The sequence below is a fragment of the Eptesicus fuscus genome, chromosome 8, assembly GCF_027574615.1.
Source record: "Eptesicus fuscus isolate TK198812 chromosome 8, DD_ASM_mEF_20220401, whole genome shotgun sequence".
In the NCBI taxonomy this organism is placed as follows: Eukaryota; Metazoa; Chordata; class Mammalia; order Chiroptera; family Vespertilionidae; genus Eptesicus; species Eptesicus fuscus.
This window is the reverse complement of record NC_072480.1, coordinates 34,432,441-34,451,084: the sequence shown is the minus strand read 5'-3', so window position 1 is coordinate 34,451,084 and position 18,644 is coordinate 34,432,441.

Below are 18,644 nucleotides of genomic sequence, written 5' to 3'. Positions count from 1 at the left end.
TCATGGTCCAACTGATGTCAGACTTTGATGTCATCCACTTTATAGAGACAAGGATAAGAAAGGAAATGATAGGAAGCCTCCTCCCCACTGTTTTCTACATAGGGAAAGAATATTTCTTTTCAAAACAGACCAAGAAAACCTCATAAACAAAGAGGCATATAAACTGCTTATTTTCTCTAATCATACTTTAGATAGACTGGTGGATCTATAGATAATCATGATCATAATCTCATCATTATGATTATTACTATTTTATTATTTATCTGATTAACTGAGATCCTTGCTCACTTTGATCTTTCATTTCAGGACAATTTTAAAAGAGACCAGAATGTCATTGATCACAGCAGAATAATGACCAAAAACCAGAGTCACTGATGGCCTGAGTTCCTGCTTCCATTTTCTATGAAGCATCCCAAGGTTGACTTCAACATCCTGGCATCCACGTGTCACTCTCCTCGATTCTGCCCTCACGCAGAGTGAGTCCACCAAGCTTTGCTCTCACAAAGCACCTATCTTCCTATTCATTACTGCCACTATAAAGTAAATACACATCTGAAATATAAATAAGGTTTTATTATATAACTAGAGGCCCAATGCACAAATTTGTGCATGGGTGGTGTCTGGCTGGCTTGCCCTGATCAGGGCTGATTGGGCCGGGCAAGCTGGGGGAAAGGGAACATGGGAAGTCGGCCAGCCCCACACCCTATCGGGGTGGATGGGGCAATCAGGGGTGGGACCAGCCAGGGGGAGGGGCCATGGGCAGTTGGTCAGCTGCCCCATCCCCAATCAGGGTGGGGGGTGATTATGGGGTGGGGCCAGCATGGGGAAGGGCCATGGATGGATGACGGACTAGCTCTGCCCTCTGGTCAAACTCCGAGTCGAAGTCCCAGTCAAGGGGACAATTTGCATATTAGCCTTTTATTATCTATACTAATAAAAGGGTAATATGCTAATTAGACCAGACATCTTCCAGACAACCTTCCAGACATTCTTCTGGACAAAGCCATGGTGGTGGGGCCAAGGTATAGGCGGTTAGGGGTGATCAAGCCAGCAGGGGAGAGCAGTTAGGGGCATCAGGCTGGCAGGCAGGTGAGCGGTTAGGAGCCAGTGGTCCTGGATTGTGAGAGGGATGTCTGACTGCTGGTTTAGGCCCCTGTGGGATCGGGCCTAAACCAGCAGTCAGACATCCCCCGAGGAGTCCTGGATTGAAGAGGGTGCAGGCCAGGCTGAGGGACCCTCCCAAGCATGAATTTCATGCAGCAGGCCTCTAGTCCTATATAATAAAAGGCTAATATGCAAATCAAAGCAACGACAGTATGACTGGTCACTATGATGCGCACTTACCACAAGGGGGCAGTTCCTATGCTGAGTGTCTGCCCCATGGTGGTCAGTGTGCTCCCACAGGGGGAGCACCACTTACACAGAAGCTGGGCTCACAGCTGGCGAATGCAGCGGCAGTGGCGCGAGCCTTTCCCAACTCCAGAGCAACTCTAAGGATGTCCAGTTGCCAGGAGCAGGCCTTAGCCAGCAATTGGACATTCCCCAAGGGCTCCCGGACTTCAAGAGGGAGCAGGCCTGGCTGAGGGACCACCCTCCTCCCCAAGTGCATGAATTCTGTGCACTGGGCCTCTAGTATAGGCTAAAAGAAAAACCTGCCAGAAATTGAAAGATGAAAGATTACACAAATTATAAAGTGCATCATTAATTTACATCATGTTAAGAAGCTTACAATTAAAAATATGTCGATTAAAATATACCCAATACAGTAGGTCCTATGGCGCGACATAACACGATATTCACCATAAGTCGGAACCCACCTACATAAGCACCTACGTCACTAACATGGAGCCCATACACAGCAGTAATGAAGTGAAACAGTAAAAAAAAAATTTAAATAAAGATAACAATTCCTGACCTTTACTTGTGGTAAATAAATAATAAAAAACATAAAGCACATATATACATACGTCAGAGATGGCGATGTAACCATGAAAAGATGTACATCGAGTCTGACATAACTCGAGGACTGTCTGTATCTTCTAATCATATCAATTGTGTGATTTAAAATTAAAGGTTTAAAATGTGAAAAAATTCCATCTTAGAATGAATGAAATGTAGTAACTCATGGATAGCATATAATATGCAGGATTATATCTGGTTGTACATATTATTATTGCTATATGAATATAATTAATGATGTAAGTTTTAATCTGTTTAAATAATTTTCATATTGAAAAGAAGGATCAAGAAATCAACTAATAAATGTGGTGAAGCATTCAATTAATGGATTTTACAAAGTTCTTCATCTTGAATTCATTTAGGAATGCAATTTCAACATTTTTATGCCAGGGCCAGAGACATATGAGGCCCTTAATTCATTTACTTTTGCCAATCAGTTTGTTATTGTTTATTTGTTTGTTTGTTTTTAAATATAGCTCTATGATAAGAGCTTTGGTGTAGCTAATCTAGATAGTTACTTTCAATCTAACAACAAAAGGAACCAGTAAAATCTCTGATGTATATCTGTCAGAAAAAGAATATAGCTAGCCAAAGGAAACTCCTGATTTTTTTCTACATACATAAGTTTGAGGTTTGAATTATTTATTGTTAGCAATGTATTTCCACTCCATTTTAATCATGTACAATGTATAAAAGTTTTTATCTCTAATAACTTTATTTACCAACTAAAATTCTAATATCACATTTGTTCTGAAAACATTTTTGTATATGTATTTATATATGCACAGTTTTATAATAAAATTCAACATAATACCTTTTAATTTGATAAGTTGAATCAAGTGTATATCAAATGATCTTCAGAATTTGCATTTGACAATGAAAACTTTGTTTTTTGGTGTTCTCTAGGATAGATGATCCCTTAATTATGACCAGGTATTCTGAATTCTGGACTCAACTTAGGTAAGAGCCAATTTATTTAAGTCCCCATGCCTCTTAAAGTAAACTAAAATAAAAAATAAATGAACCAAACAATTAAAACCCTGGTTGCAAAGAGATTGTCCAATTTTAACATTAATATTTTATTTATAAAGTTCACTACTCAAAATAACTGTAGGTTACGTGCCCATTTTCCATATTTTACAGATGAGGAAACTAAATTATATAGGTAGACAGTATTAGGGGCTATATCTTAAACCAATATATTCTGACTATAGGAGTACATTCTTCATGACTTTACTGAGCATATGCTAACTTCATATGCTTAGTAAGCATATACAATAATAACTCACTCTCTGTATCATTTGCCCATGAAAACTCTATATAAGAAGATTAAAAGAGTTTATGACAGTGTTAACTGTATTTAGATTATACACAGTTAAATCATAGGCATGATTGAGAAAATATTTGTGGCTCACAATTTGAAATTATACTCATAATAAAGTTATTTTACCTGTTAGTCTCCTTTAAATATTATATTTTAACTAGAGGCCTGATGCACAAAGATTCGTGCAAGAATGGGCCTTCCTTCCCCTGGCTGCTGGCACCACTTTCACTCCAGCCGGAGCTGCCTTTCTGCCTTCCCACGCTGCCCAGAGGCCCTGAGCAGCTGGGGTGGTGCGGAACACCTGCATCGTCACCATGGTGATGACACAAGTGTCCCACCCCACTCCCGGCTGCTAGGCACCTGTATATGCAAATTAACCCTCCAACTTTGTTGGGTTAATTTGAATACTCACTCCTGATTGGCTGGTGGGTATCACGAAGGTACAGTCAATTTGCATCTTACTCTTTTATTAGTGTAGATTTTCATTTATCAGAATAACGTTTTTATAATTAGTGTAATTTGAGATGACCATTTGATTTATAGTTAATTTATTTCATTTACAGATAATTATTGTGTGGTAGGCTAATTTCTAGGATCTATTTTTAGGCAAGATTAATTAAATCACAAAACTTACAACTTAAATTATCTTTTAGACATACTATTATAATGTTAAATAAATTTTAAAATTGGGAACAAATAAAAATATTTTATATTTATAACTCTATATGCATAAGAGTGATTCTTTTCCATTTGGTTGTCTGACTTTTATTCTTTATAAAAATGCTTTCTTTTTTATGTCATGTAAAACTACCTTTATTATAGCTTACACTTAAATTGCAGTCATGTCACTATATTTAGGTAGGAATTTCAGCAGTTGCAACTTCCCCAGGATTACTAGGTATCTTTTTCTTGTCTTCAATTTTCCTGGCTTTGTATTTTGGGGGGTGTTCTAAAAGTTAGTAACGTTATTGAGCCAGAGGTAAAACTGATTTAATCCAAAATATCAATATTTCTATTTAAGATAGTCACTTATATAAAACTTACATATTTTATGTTACCCACAACTAACATTTTGTTTTCTTGTGTTGTCAGAACCCAGTGTAGAATGATTTTTCTGAGAGAAGAGACTATGATTTTTACATTTATTTCAACTGCTAAATGCTTCAAAGTCTAGTCATTTTCACACTTATTAAAAACAAGTTTTATTTTAAAATTTCTAAACACTTTACACACACACACACACACACACAAAGAGGAAACAAAAACACATTACTAGTAAACAACCATACACACACACACACAAAAATGTGTCATACACTAGAAAATCCAAGAAACGTTATCTTAAATATAATATTAAGAAATCTGGATAATGAAATATTTTCCATGAATGGAAACATTTTGCTTCAATAAAGATATTCTAACTGAGAGAAAAATAAAGAGACCTATTTGGCTGATTCCCACAGATACCTTCCAACTCAGATAAGATAAAGCTATACTCATCTGAGAAGCCTTTGTGTTGTGAATTAGCAGCATTGAGATTCTGTGAAACATGGAAAGAGAATACAGAGTTGAGTATTTTGTTATCTCAGGTTAATTCATGTAGAAATGTAGATACGCAAGGAAAGATAATGAAAAATACATTAAATGTACTATATGCCACCAAATAATTTAAAAAGTTTGGTATTAGAGTAATAGAATAGTGACTGAGGATGCCTGCAGACTGGTTATCATATAGCCTAAAGGGGTGCTGACGGGAGCTGGCCTACTCTAGAAACCTGGGGGGACACTGGAAACAAAAGGAGAACTGAGCAGCATGCATGGGAAATGAGAAACCGAGAGAATTATATTTTATATATTTCAATCTTAAGTAAAACTTCTTTGTGATCTTAATAAGACTGGAAAGAAACAAAATATCATAGTAGTTATCATTGGATTAGAGATCCAATACTTCATTATTCATTCAAGTATTTTTCAAATTTGGCAAATAAGCTTAGAACGCATTCAAATAGGAAAAGGAGTAAGATAAAATATACAAAAAATTACTGAGATATTTTAAAATAAATTATATACTTAGATAAAGTTTTTTTTTTAATTCCTACTGTATTTGGAGATAATCATTTTGTGTTATATGTACCAGTATATCCCCAATATACTGGTGAAAGTTGTAAAACATATTTGCAAATTCCTTGACATAATACCCATAAAGAGATGAAGTTTCCCCCTTCTTACTGAATTTAGTAACTTGTTTGTAGCCAATAGAAAGCAGCAGAAGCTATAACCTGTGACTTCTGAACATGTTTTTGTGATATTGCCATTATGTGAGAAGTCTGACCACCCTGAGGTTGACAGACTGAGGAGACCTGACACTCAGCTGCAAAAGAGCTCACAGTAGGCAGTCAGTATCAACCCCAAACCAAGTGAGTGAGCCATTTTGGAGGTCTGCAGACCCATCAATATCTGACTGCAACTACATGAAAGACCTCAAGCTAGAATTGCCCACTGAGCCATTCTTGAAACCTGGAGCAAAATAAAATTATTATTTGAAGATATTAGGTTCTAGGGTAAAATGTTATGTAGCACTAGTAGGGACACAATATTTTCACATAGTAGTAATAATTTTGGTCAATACATATACAACAGTATTGAAAGGCATACAACATCAAAAGTAATGATGAAAAATCAGATACTCTACGAACTCAGATAAAAAATTCGTACTATACTCTGCTTTATCCATATTAGATCTACTGTTTTAATAGGCAGTTCTAGCAATCTTAACTTGTATTAAATAAATAATCACCATTGCAAAATATGTGTTAAATTTTGTTGGTTGTTTTGAGGTTGTACAACTCCTTAAAATTGTTCCAAACTAGCCCGGCTGGTGTAGCTCAGTGATTGAGTGTCAACCTATGAACCAAGAAGTTGTGGTTTGATTCAGGGCACATGCCTGATTTCAGGCTAGATCCCCAGTGGGGGGACATTCAGGAGGCAGCTGATCAATGATTCTCTCTCATCATTAATGTTTCTATCTCTCTCTCCCTTACTCTCAGAAATATATATATATATATATAGTCCCAAACACAAACATGTTTTAAAATTAGGCCTTCTTGTAAATTTCACCTTACCACTGAGAAGGCAAATCAAAAGCAGATAGACCCTCCCCTTTTATCTGCACTACCATAACCATGCCCCTGGCTTCTGTAATCTCGCTCACTTCTAGGCTGATTGACAGTGAGAAGCAGGAGAGGTCTGTGTGTGTGCATATGTGGCACTCTCTGCCCGTGGTCCAGGGACTTTCCCCTAGGCTCAGATAGGGAACTGAGTCCTCCATCTGTAGCCTAGGCAACATGCCTTCAGCGCGAACTGCAATGAGTGTGAAATATCTGGGAGCTTAGCATGTAACGTAGAAAGAATGCCTAGAATGTGTATGTATGTCATACATGGGAGACAAAGAACCTGGGGATATATATAAGGCAAAACCCCACTGCATTTGGTGCTCAGCCTTTGGAGGAGACTCCACTGGGCCATCACAGGTGAGAATAAGCAGTCCTTTTCTGAAACTCAAGTGCATTTAGTTTGTCGCTTCCTGCCGACCTGATTTCTGCCATAACACCACTTACTACTGTTATTAGTCAGGGACAGTTATTTAACTGTGGGGAAGCATGGGACTTGTAGGAAAGTCTGTAAGGAGGAATCTCCAAAAGGCCGGAGACCTTTAGGTGGTCCTTGCCGAAGATGGCAGACCCTGCCTTGACTTTTCCAAACAAGTCCAAGCCCCTGGGTGTTTTCCTGGGACCTTTATGTTTAGTCTTCAGACATCCTTGCTTAAAGGACCCCACAGATGTGTGTGTCTTCTCAAGGATGCTTACCCTGCTGATAGTACCTAATAGTTAATTTTAGTTCAAGCTGTTGTTATAATAAAAGCCTAAGGAGGCAGGCCAATGGGGCTGTTTGGTTTCTCAAGCCAAGCAGTCCCTTAGCCCTGTCTTTCACAGAAACGTGGGTCAGGGTAATCATTCACCCATCACTCAGGGTCTGCTGGTCAACCTCAGCATGTAACCATATCAGAGAATCAAGTTTCTCATATGAAAATCATTGATAGTTGTAAAAATTAAACAAAATTATATATATTAAGCACTTACATTGTGACTACTATATAGAATATATTTAATAACAGCTAGATATTATTTTTATTTTCATGAAATAATCTATACTATTTCTAATTATTTTCCCAAACCATAAAACTTTTATTAAATTACTAGATGCCTGTTGCAGGAAGATTCCTGCAAGAATAAGGTTTCCTGTGGCTGTCTCCGCCACCCCACCTGCTTCCCTCCCTTCTCCGCCTCCCTGCTTGCTTCTCCGCAGCTTCACTCCATTCTGCAGTGCTTGGCTTCCTTCTACATTGTCTTCAGTCTTCACTCTGTGCCTGGATATGCAAATTTACCACCATCTTGGTTGGGTTAATTTGCATACTTGCTTCTGATTGGCTGGTGGGCGTGGCTTGTAGGTGTAGTGGAGGTACAGTCAATTTGCATGTTTCTCTTTTATTAGATAGACTAACCTGTTTTTCTTCTCACATGGAGCATATTCAGTTTGAACACTGCCATCATTGAATCTCTGATGTGGTAGAAAAGCTGCAAATTTTTTATTAATGTTATTGGGGTGATGTTGGTTAACAAAATTATGTTTCAGGTATAAAATTCTATAATACATCATCTGTGTATTGTATAGTGTGTTCATCACCCCAAGTAAAGTCTTCTTCCATCACCATTGTGAATGAAAAGGGGCCACATACTAACCTGACTAGTTCAAGGAGGGCCTGTGTGGCAGCCTTGCAAACTCAGAGACCTAAAGTTACCACAAAGGATAGTTTCAAATTAAAACATTTTTAAGTTAAAAAGCAGTTTATGCTGAGTTGTCATGTCTGAGGCTTGCATCTTCCCTGACAAAGGTCAATCTTTACCTTAACTGAGCCTATTGTCTTTTTGCATCTATGACATTATCATTGAAATATCAAAGTAATTTTCCTTTTTCTGGACTCTTCAAAGCACAGACACCACTCTGCAAATACCACAAATACCCTCATTGTTATTGAGTTAATTGTTGACTGTTCACTATCCTATACCCATGTAAATAAAAAAAATATGTGTCTATCATTTATCTTCTTATCCAATCCCAGAGGTTTCCCCACTTTGCTTTCTCCTGCCTCCCTTTCTACTACCAATGGATTTCATGTAACCCATTTACATCTCTTCTTCTGATTGTGATATATAAAACAAGATACAAAACTGCTATTCTCTGGAGCCTTATCTCAATCCTTTGAGATTCTGCTTCCCAGCAATTGTCAACAGTTTGACTCAAACTCACAAACAATTATTTACAGGTTTGAATGTTTCTTATGTTCATATTACTTGGCATAGTTGGCATAATTTCAAAGAAGCTCACCCAGGAACACCCCACAGACCCAGACCCGGTGCTATGATCAGCAAAGGGCCCACTGAGCCCACCAGTTCCCTGCCCACTGGGTGAACTTGTGTGAGTTGTCTCTTGGACCCAGGACTTTCCCTTGATTTTTGGTAGAGGGTGTGACTTTATTTGAGCTATATTTTTAAGTCCTCAAGGTGGAACTAAAGTTAACAGAACCCAAGCTAAGGTGAGACAGAAGGAAAAAAAAAAAGGGATGATTGGCTTTGATTTCAGTTTTTTAATTACAGTTGCTTTCTGAGAGTCTGAGCAAAAAATCCTTCACCTAAATGAGAGCTGAACTCATTTAGCTCTGAAGATAATGAGGTACATCCTCCCTCTAGTCTGAATCTCAGGTATTCTGAGGTGACTAAGAACCTTTGTAGATGAGTCAGAGGTCATTCCTCATGATAGACAGGAGTCCCCTAGGGAAATTCTAACTCAACTGTAATGAAGCTCACAGGCTCATCAGGGGGTCCCATAAGACTTGGTCTGCCAACATCCCAAACCCTTCCAGTTGTTTTATACAACCAGGAGAGAGACTGAGGGTTGAATGCGGTTTGAGGGATTGAATGAGAGCCTTGTAGAGCTCAACTCATATGTGGCACACTTTGACCTACTACATAACATCCCTAGAAAATTTCCACAGACTTTGTAGATATGAAACAAACAAACAAACAAACAAAAAAAAAAAACACAACCCTAAAATTAACATGGGAAAGTGTGCCAGAAACTTCCAAACCCCAACCTCATTTAATAGTCTTGATAGGAAGCCTTTACTTGCAAGTGCTTTACAGAAATAGGAAGATTTAACTAGAAAACATCAACTTAAAAATAGCCAAAATGCAGTTGTAATTGGAAACATAAATTAATATTTTGCATGAAAAATTAAAAAAAACGCTGGCTCTGAAATTAAACTGAATGAATGTGAAGCATATCTTGATTTGGAAATTAGAAGCTTCTAAGGAGAAACATAGATAAATTCTTTAAAAAAAGAAATTAATAAGACATTTTAGAGACTGTCTCTGAACTATTCTGAAGCTAGTAAATGCCTTACACCCCATTCTTCCTCCTTCTATATTTCCTCCACTACATCCTTTGCTTTCTGAGCTTCCTTGTCCAGACTTGCCCTTCTTCTTTCCCCTTCTGTCTCCTCCACCTTCCACTGATTTAAGGGAAAATGAAAATAGGAATTCTAACACCTCCCTTGGAAAAAAAAACCCTTATGGATTCACACAAAAAATTAACTGTTAGAATATGTAATAGCTATTGTGACCTATTCCAATGAATATGCCTACTATTTTCTGAGAGTGAGGCAACAGAATTACTGAATAGGGTCTGCTGTAAAATTATACAGGAGGCAGTTTTTACTGTAAAAATCCAGGTTATTGTAAGAAAGATTGTAGAAAAATAAAATGGGATTTACAAAAAGGAAAACAGAAGTAAACATAGGGCTGCTCTAAAGACTATGAGAAGATATTTCCTCTTCTCCTTACCAATACTTTATGAGAAATTGAAATTATCATGAAAGGGGAAGTTACTGAGGCCATTGTAAATACTGGGGTTACTTTATCCCTTCATAATCCCTACCCAACTAAGTTTCCCTACCTCAGAGTAAAGCTTTTGTGCAAATGGTAGGGGTACTTTACCAACCAATGACTGTTTTAAAATCATACCCTCTCCCTTTCAACTAGGGCATGTTACAAGGCAACATATATTTTTACTAGTCAAATCAGCCCCAATTCACCTGATAGTGAAAGGAATTTAGAGACAGGAGAGGCAGTTAGGGAAAGGGGGGGTCCATGGGAGAGGAATGCATATGTGATTGGCAGAGATAGCTCTAAGTTGCCAGAATGTTTTCAAGAATGTTACAAGATAAGGGGAAGAAGAAGGGCCGGGGGGGGGGGGGGGGGGGGGGGGCACCGGGTGAGCTTTGAAACTTTGAAACTGATACCATACAGGGAAAAGGGGGAAAGTGACCAATTAGGAAAGCATGGAGGGCATAAATTAAGAAAGGGTCCAATTAGAAAGTGGCATGAACAGACAAAGAGCTACCAGCATTTATAAACCTGAAGACAAAGAGACTCATTGAACTGATTTTTTTTCCATTTTATAGAGAGAGCAGGTTTTTCCCAATTTGGGGATCCCTCCTCAGGAGGAGTTTGTATATGCTTGCAATAAACTCCCACACTTTTGCTTAACATCTTTCAGTCTGTGAATTTATTCTTCAAACTTTGTGAGATAAGAACCTGTGAGGAGAATCCCAGCTTGCCATTCAGGGTATCAATAGGGAGAGATTGTCTTGATACCTATGATGCCCACATATACTTTTTCCAGGAGGGTAATATGTATTTAGAACAAAATGAACCAGACACTGAACCAAAAGGAAAATGATGATTTTAAAAAGGGAACTTCCCAAGAGGAAACTAATCTTGAGACTGACTAAACATTTCCTCACCATCTTTTCTTCATTCTTAACTTCTATGAGAGTCTGAGAAATTCCTTAACAGAGGGCCCATCCTACTCAGAATGGTCCCAAATAGCCCAGAGACTTGCCTCTAACTCTCAGTTTGTTACAAATGTCTCTGTGTAGATGGGAAACTACTGGGCCTGGCCAGCAGACCCTGAGCAACAGATGAATGGATTGCTCCAACACAACTTTTGCTATGAAAGAAAAGGGCTAAGGGGCTGCCTGGCTAAAGGAACCAGGCAGTCTCAATTGCCTGCCTCGTTAGGCTTTTATTGTAGCAGCAGTTTGAGATAAAGTTTATCTTTTAGATACAATCACTAGGGTAAGTAATCTTGGGAGGATACATGTGTTTGTAGTGTCTTTTAAGCAAGGACACCCAAAATTAAGCATAAGTATTCCAGTAAACACCTGGGGGTGTGCTCATGCACAGACTTGTTTGGAAAGGTCAAGGAGTAATTAGGGGCACTGCCTTCAGCACTCCCCTAAGACGGAATTCTGATAAACAGGGCAGGCAGCCTTCTGCACACCCTTTTCTCAGAATGTCCTCCTTACAAACTTTCCAACCAAGTCTCATGCTTCCCCACAGGGAACCAGGCCGAGGTGCCTTGAGAGTTCCCTGTTTGGGGTACATACTCACCAACTGGGAGAAATTTGACTCTGGGACTGTCAAGAAAAAGGTAATCTTCTTTTATAACATGGCCTAGTTTGGCTAGTTAATGGCACCATTCAACTAGGATCTGTTTTACAATTCCCAAGGGAAATGGACAGAGGTTCCATATATCTAAAAGCCTTTATGGTTCTCAGAAGTGACCCTAAGCTATGCACTTTCTGTAAACTAGAGAACTGTCCCCAAATAAAAAGAAACATCCCCTCCCTCCCCACAAAATATGTGTGAATCAACTTGCCAGTCCATTGTTGAGGTGTTAAATAAATAAAAAATACTGTCCTTGTTTTACAATGCAGACTTTACAGGGCCAGAGGTGTGATTCTAGAAACAATTCAAAGCCCACCAAATCCTTTTAACTTCCCCAACCTCCTCTATTCATTTCAAGAGGCATAAAGATAATTAATTGACTTTCTGAAACCAAAGTCCCAGAACCTTTAAAATGCAAATACCAAGAACTTTTGTCCGGGGCGTTTTATTTTTAAATACAAATCTCTGAAAGGTAAATCTTATTTAAAAAAAAAAGAAACCCCTAGCCACCTAAGCAAATCACTTTATTTCAACTATTCCTTTCTAAATTAATGAATTTTAATTAAATGTGTTGAATATCTAAATATTTTAAATTAACATGAAATATTAAAACATTGGTTACAGACAAGTCTTAAGTTCACTGGCTTTTGTCTTTTTACTGCAGTATAGTATTATAAATATTATAAGACAAGTATCACATGATCTCACTCATATGTGGAATCCACAAAAAAAGCTGATGAATGGAGTGGATCTAGAGACATGGAAGTATGGAACAGTGGATTCTTGGAGGGAAGGTGGGGGAGGGTGGATGGGTAGGAAGTGATCAGCCAAAGAACTGTGTCCATGGGTTATATGCATAACCCATGGACACAGACAATAGGGTGTTAAAAGCCTGGGGCGGGAGGCAGGATGGCCTGAAGGGGGAAAAAACTGGACATATTTGATATTTTCAACAATAAACTTTTTTTAATAAATTAAAATAAATAAATATTATATAATTATATTTCGATATCAGACATACTAGGCGATCTTTGCCATTAAAACCTTGTTTTAAACTTATTATATGCTAGAGGCCCAGTGCACGAATTCATGAACGGGTGGGGTCCCTCGGGGTGGCCTGTGGGGATCAGGCCCAAACTGGTAGTCCAATGCCGCTTGATGCTCCTGCCTGCTGATCCTGCTCATCCTGACCCTGCTGAGCCTGCAGCAGGCTCACGCCCTGTCAGTCCCCGATTGGGAGAGGCTCGCGTCACAGCAATGGCACTCGCCAGCCATGAGCCCTGTGTCTGGCACCCATTCTGAGGGGGGGTGGAGGCGCCGGGGCACAATTGGTCCTCCAGGTGGGTGCTGAACTCCCTTATCAGCTCAGGACCCAGATCTGTTCCACTGACGTTTGCATAGGTTGTTGGGATCCACCTGGTGACCGCTTTTATATCATTTCTTCCTTGTGGAGAATCAAGGGAGGGGAAGCGGCGGTGGTACCCAAGGCCAACTTGCAGGAGGCCTATGGCACTGTTGGGATCATGCCAGCAGAGCCAGTCCTTTGGTGCCTGGCCTGTTCTCCAGAGATTGGACCTACAGGACTACTGGGGGAGTGAGTGGCTGTCGCCAGACTGGTGGGCCACAGGGACGGGTCGTAAAGACTGATGAAGATGAGCGGCACTTCAGTTGAGCGGCACTCCTGCTATGAGAGCGCACTGACCACCAAGCGGCAGCTCCTGCATTGAGCATCTGCCCCCTGGTTGTCAGTGTGCATCATAGCGACCGGTAGACTGGTCATGGGTTGCTTAGGCTTTTATATATATAGATGTATCTACATATGTTCTCAATGATGCTCATATATATATGCTGGGTTACAATAGATAATGCTATACTAAACTATTTGTACTGTAATGAGATATATATTATGTATGTATAATATCTATAATAAATATCCATTTAGTACATCTTTTTCTGTCTCTCCCACATCCATGTATCCATGAAGCCCTAATTATTCCCTGAGCTTAATCATCTGCTAGATAAACTTCTTCCTGCCTCTGACCTCTGGCCTAGCCTCTGTTCTTAACATAATTCACTGGATCTAAACCCAAATGTCTGACCTCCCTTTACTTTGAGCATTTACTTTAGAAAACTAGTAATTGCAAATTATTTCTCTTCCCTCTCAGATGTAAATATTTTAAAATTCTTCTTGCCAGATTTGCACAGCAGGGATGCTTTTTCTCTGGAAACTGGGATCCATTCCTTTGAAATGTAATCTTCAAGGTAGACAGCACTGTTTCTCCCAATTTTTGTGGGATAGTAGGCCTAACAAAAAGCAATGTTCTTCAATTGTGAAAATACTTTCCAGTCAAGAAGGTATAAGAAAGCTCACTTTTCCTTTGGGTCAAGCTGATTAGCAAACATAGATGGCCTATGATCCACATGCTCTTACTCTTAGCTCTTAAAAACTATTTTTTTTTTTTTTGCTCTAACAGTATCTTTTTAATTTAAAAAAAAAGGGTGGGAGAAGGGAAAATTATATTTCTTTCTTTTTTTTATATTTTATTGATTTCTTACAGAGAGGAAGGGAGAGGGATAGAGAAAAATTATATTTCTTTGTCATACATAGTAGGGGATCTTTGGGATTAAAACCTCATTTTAATCTTATCAGTTCTTTGCTTGAATTGAATCATTGTAATTACTTCTGATTTGCATTACATAAAGTTACAGCCAATTTTATTAAGAAGTTATAATGAAGATTTATGATTATTAAGTGAACAGTACATCCATGTAGAATATGTTACTAACCAAGAAATTAAGGTCATTTCTGAAAACCCTATCTATAAAACCTACATTCAATCCAAAATCTTCTCTTATATGAAAATGTCATGTTTGTTTTGTCAACGTAAGAAACAGGGCCCCTTTTCAATCCACAGTTTATATATTTACTAGAGACCCTGTGCACAAATTAGTGCACAGGTGGGGTCCCTCAGCCTGGCCAGCGATCGAGGCCTATCAGGGGGCTGGCCAGCCAGGGGGAGGGACCCTGGGAGGTTAGCCTGCTGGCCCCCTTATTAGGGCCTATCGGGGAGGGGGGGCAGCCAGATGGGGAGAGGGGCTGTGGGAGGTTGGCTGTGGGAGTGCACTAACCACCAGGGGGCAGCTCCTGTGTTGAGTGTCTGCCCTCTAGTGGTCAGCGCACATCATAGCTGCTGATTGTTCCGGTCATTCAGTTGTAAGGATTGCTTAGGCTTTTATATATATAGATCTTGCTATTTATTTATGTCATTGTCATGCAAATTTCCTGGAGGCAGGGCTATTGTCTTTTTTGTTTACCAAGGTATAACCAGAGCCTGGCCCATGGTAAAAATTAAGCAAATGTGAATTACTGCATTAATGACTGAGGGAATAATATCTGGGAATGGTCAGCAATCAAGTATCTGGAAAATCTTCTTCTCATTTACTTTTATTTTCTTTGATCCTATTTGATTCATTGCTTATTTCTCTTTAAGTCAATTTCACTTTTTCTGTGTGCACATAGCCTGAAATAATCTCTGCAAAATTTTTGTTTACCTATCTGAAATCAATCCATTTTCATAGGTGATTGACTATCTCTCAGACCCAATTCCAAATTTCTAGAAGACAGAATCTAATTAATTTATTTTGGGTCAGTATTAATCCACTGGCAAAGTAGCTTGCCAAGCAAATAAAATCTAGTGTCACCAACCTAATTGATGGGAACTACATCCCTGTTGGCTTGGAGAATATCTCAGCAATATATTTCATAATATATTTGTTGATAAAGGATCATCACTACTATACTAGAACTTAATGTGTTTGTCAAGAGATGTTTGTTGATGACAAAATTAAATTGGAATTTTAAAGCATCACCCCTTTATTTATGCTCATCTCATGGATAGTGAGGTCTATGTTCCCTTTTCTTTAATCTGGACTTTGTAACTGCTTGGCCAATAGAATAAAGCATTGGCGACTGTAGGCCAGTTCATAAGTTTAGACCATAAGGAATTGCCATTTTCTATCTTCTGTCAGTTTTGAAGCTTGCTCTTGAAATCCAGCACAGGAAGGCTCCTATATAGAGAAAGAGTCTGTAACTTGCTACCTATGGGAGTGAACCATCTTAAAGGTGCATTCTGTAGACCCAGTTGTGTTGTTACAGCAAATGCTGTGTGAAAAAATAGTTGTCCAAATGGCAACTGCCCAAATTGCAGATTCATGGGCAAATAAATATTTATTTAATCCAAAAAGGGTTAGCTGATATGTTTCAGAGCAATAGATAACCATGATACAATTACAAACATTACCATGTTATATGACCAATTATTAATAGTGTATATTAACAGAATCTACCTGCATTTAATTCTCATTTAAATTCTGATGTTACCTTATTCAATTAAACAATTAATCACTTCAACACTGCCCTGACACAATTATTAACTTAAATTTAGTTATTAGCTAAAGGAAAAATTAGATTTTTCCCCCCACAGGGATTTCAAAAAATGCAATGATTTTCTCTGTTTTGTTTTTGAGATATGCTCATTGCTCACAAAAAGTGCTTAGTTGTGTCTTTTACATAATATTATTTTTAATGATGATTGATATAGCAGAATGATTTTAATTATGTTTTAGCAGAGTTCTAAAAACAGAACATTCATTTAGTGAGTATTTATTGATTGACAGCTTAATTTTACAGGTATCTTTTGCAGTTGCTGTTTACAACCTATGAAAGTTAAGGTCAGCAATGCTTCAAGAACATGTACAAAAATAGAAAAGGAATCTGGCCTGGTTCAATAAAGGTGACTAAGAAAAATTAGGGAATGATGTTAAGCTTTGGTTAGTGAAGGTGGGAGGAGTTGGTCTATTATATTGCTGCCATGACAGGTGAACAGTAAGAGGGAAACTACCATCTCTATCAGCAGAGCACAACAGCTGAGAAATTTGTCACTTACACATCAAAATGGTTAACAATTATGTTTTAAATTCATTACTTCCACATTACATGATTTGACTATACTGAATTACTAATATGTCAGAAAATATAATAAAATTAAACATTTTATAACATTTTATTTCAAATTTTTATGGGAGAAAAGGGGAGATTGATTTGTTGTTCTATAACAGACTTTTCCACATTCAACTGCCTCGGCAAGCTGAACTCACTTTTAAGTGGATCTTTGCAAAATGACAGTATTCTTCAGTTTTCAAATATCTATATTTCCAGGTATCATAAATTGAATAGACCACAAGATTGTAGATGCAGTCTTAATGAGTCTGATTGTTCTCTGTTTGCTGAGGTTTATAAGAATAAATGCAATACTTAATGACTAGAAGAAGATATAATAATAAAAAAACAAACAAACACCTGCCTAGATAAATTTACAATTTTTCTATTCAGGTTGGAAGCTATTTTCATTAGTATGAATACAAATACAACCTTCCCTATAAATACAGCATTACACCCTTCAGTAACAACTAGAAATAACTAAATCAAATTGTAGAAGTTGAAAATATGATGAGGAAGAACTATAGAGAAAAATTCTGTACAGGAAACTAAATACTATAGTAGTACATTCTGATAGACTTTTTTAAAACTCTCCTGTATTAAAGAGAAAAAGACAAATATGAAATTTAACATTTTATTCCAATACTCAAAAAGAAAAAAAAGAAAGTATAGAATTTTATGAATAAAAGAGACCCATTACAGATTTTAATATTTTTTATGAAAGATTATATATCCTATATAATAAAAGCCTAGGTGGTGTCCCGCAAAGTTGTCATAAGATAGCCACTGCGATGTTATCACAAGATGGTGCCACAAGATGGCCGGCAGGGGAGGGCGGTTGTGGGCAATCAGGCCGCCAGGGTAGGGCAGTTGGGGGCAAACAGGCCAGCAGGGGAAGGCAGTTGGTGACAACTAGGCCTGCAGGGGAGAGCAGTTGGGGGCAAGCAGGCCTGCAGGGAAGGGCAGTAAGGGGTGACCAGGCTGGCAGGGGAGGGCAGTTGGAGGTGAGATCAGGCCTGCAGGACAGGGCAGATATGGGCAATCAGGACGGCAAGGGAGGGCAATTGGGGGTGATTGGTCCAGCATGGGAGCAGTTAGGGGGCAATCAGACTGGCAGGCAGAAGCAGTTAGGGGCAATCAGGCAGGCAGGCAGGCTAGAGGTAAGGAGCCAGCAGTTCCAGATTGTGAGAGGGATGTCCGAGGAATCCCAGATTGGAGAGGGTGCAGGCTGGGCTGAGGGACAACCCCCTCTGTGCACAAATTTTGTGCACCAGGCCTCGTGTGTGTGTGTGTGTGTGTGTGTGTGTGTGTGTGTGTGTGTGTGTATACTTATGAATAGTAGTTGAAAGTATTACAGATGTCCTACTGTATATATATATATATATATATATCCTACTATTCATAAGTCTATTTAAACATAGGAGAAGTGGATAGGTTCTATGCATTTATGTCTATAAAGTCAATGTGAAGTCAATATTTATGCAGGTGAAATGAATGATGAAGCAATTACAACAATAATAAAATTTCAAAATGTTATTTTCTGAATAAATTAGCTCTGTGTATTATTTTAATCTTACTGTATTGAATTAAAATTTAAATTACAGTTTGAAACAGGTGATGTCTGAGACATTAGAAGGATTATAATAACATTATCAATTTAAATCAGTTTCTGTATCAGGGGTCAATTATGAATTTTAGCATGCATTGACAACATAAAAAAAGTTTTCTCCATATT